Below are 2,013 nucleotides of genomic sequence, written 5' to 3'. Positions count from 1 at the left end.
CCTCTCCTCCAGCTTCCCCTTCCTCCACCGCCTGGCGGCTGCCGTGGCGGCTGGCGGCGGAGCGGAGCGGCGAGCGGCTGGCGGCCGGACCGGGGCTAGCTTCAGTTCAGTATTCAGTCTGGGAATCACTGATGAGCAGTGCCTCGGATCTCGCCGGCGCCGGCCCACTGGCCGGGCCTCCCGGGCCGACTCAACGAAATGCAAGTCCGTCAAGTTCAGTGTCAAGTGCAAAATGGTCCAATAAGTGAAAGTGTTGCAAAGCAAAGCGTGCATGTTTGTTTAGCCTAAGTGTAGTGCAGTGTAGTTTATCCTAAGTATAGTGCAGTGTAGTGAAGTAGTAGTAGTGCTCAAGTGTAAGCTTTCAGCCTGCCGCCTATATAGGCAGACCAGCCTAAGATCGCGATTTTCCTCACCCCCTCTCGCCCGCAAACTCCTATACCGCCTGTACTAGCCCAGTCGCGACCTTAGGCTGGTCTCAGTATAGTGCTGTGTAGTGAAGTGTCAAGTGTCAAGTGCTCAAGTCTCAAGCTCTGCGTGGGTGTGGGTGGCACCCGCGCCCCGCTGTCTCCGCTGGACTCTGCGCTCCGTTAGTCTGGCTGGCTGGCGATCGACTCACGGTAGGCTCATCAGTGATTAGAGTCGAATAGGGCCTTTGTTGGCAGCTCAGCGTAAGGTCTCCCACATATTCATATGACACTCTGCGTCCTTCTAAACGGAGTCAGGCAAAGGGCATGGCGTTTCCGTGAGGGGAGGGGGTGGAGGGGCGAGGGGCATCTGCGCTCTGGAGTCCAGGCATGCGAGCTGTACGTATAAATAAGGCGTTTCGACCAAGCTGCTCGCTTTAACTGGCGAACTTACAACTTTACGAGAGTACAAGCTGACGAAAACTGCGTATCATCTGCTAAAAATTAGATTCTCATGATTCTCCTGATAGTCATCACTGACGGCGAGCGCGAGTCGTTGCTACGTCGCCCCTCCCTATTCAGCTTTGCACTTTTTCTTGGATCATACAAAATATATCTGAATGCGGAAGAGAATTAGACAACTCTAACCCTTTTTAGCAGATGATACCTTAAATACTTTAACTAAATATAAAGAAAACATAAGTAACTTTAAGGTGTCAGCAGGAAAGAGAACTAAGAGCAAAACCAGAAATCATTATTTGTGCGCTGGGGGAATAGTGTCCGGCTGGCTGAGTGTCGCGCCAAGCCCCTTCCTTGCCCTGCCTAACAATACCGCGCCGGATTGGCCCCTTCCCTGACCAACAATACTGGGCCACCGCCGCCAGCCGTCCTGCCCTCCTCGTATATGTCCTCTGCGCTACTAGGCCACCGAATTGCAAGATTGCAAGCAACCAAACAGAATGCAGCTAATGGGATAAAATAAGAAGATAGCCTTATTCATAAATTTGTATCATCTGCTTTCAAGATCGATTCTTAATTGAGATTTTTTTCTTTTTCAGAATAGCCAGCTTATTTGTCCTTCTTGTCTTTCCACGTAGAAGCATGCAGGGATTACGAGGGGTTGCTGGTACATATCGAGGTAATGTGATTCTGTTTCATTATTTCTTGTCCTCTCTTTCATTTTCCTGTTTTTGTTGAGCTTGTGTTTAGCCACGGTTTTGCTTCTCCTACAGACTTATGGAGGGCACGTAGACCTGAGCCCCACTGGCGAGAACACAATCGAGCGGTCAGCGACGCTGAGCCGCGCTCAGTGAGCTCAGTGAAAAATCCTGGAGGGCCTGATATTCAAACAGAAGGTAGTTTTTTTTTTTTTTTTTAAGGCAGCTCTATTCGGCCAAATTCATCACGGCGAGCGTGGCCGGCAACAAGTTGCTCAACCTCAACGATTATTTGTAAGTTTTTCTCTGCTCAAGGGTTCGCACGAACTCGTTTCGTTTCGTGTGACACGTCGTGGATATACCTGATGTACCTGATGTAATGTTTCAGGTGTAAATTTTCAAGCAACTACAAAAAGATATTCGATGCCAACCAAATACTGAGGAGAGAGAAG

General features: G+C 49.6%; 1 long non-coding RNA gene across 1 annotated transcript; it reads left to right on the top strand.

Moving 5' to 3' along the window:
- Positions 1-153: 153 nt before the first annotated feature.
- LOC127750222 (uncharacterized) lies at positions 154-2,013 on the top strand. The gene is made up of 4 exons (XR_008011584.1): positions 154-617; positions 1,463-1,542; positions 1,637-1,855; positions 1,950-2,013. It is a non-coding gene; the product is annotated as an uncharacterized LOC127750222 (long non-coding RNA).

This window comes from Frankliniella occidentalis, unplaced genomic scaffold (genome assembly GCF_000697945.3).
Source record: "Frankliniella occidentalis isolate FOCC.00 unplaced genomic scaffold, Focc_3.1 Scaffold155, whole genome shotgun sequence".
Taxonomy (NCBI): domain Eukaryota; kingdom Metazoa; phylum Arthropoda; class Insecta; order Thysanoptera; family Thripidae; genus Frankliniella; species Frankliniella occidentalis.
The sequence above is the reverse complement of the archived record's forward strand: the minus strand, read 5'-3'. Positions and strand labels throughout refer to the sequence as shown.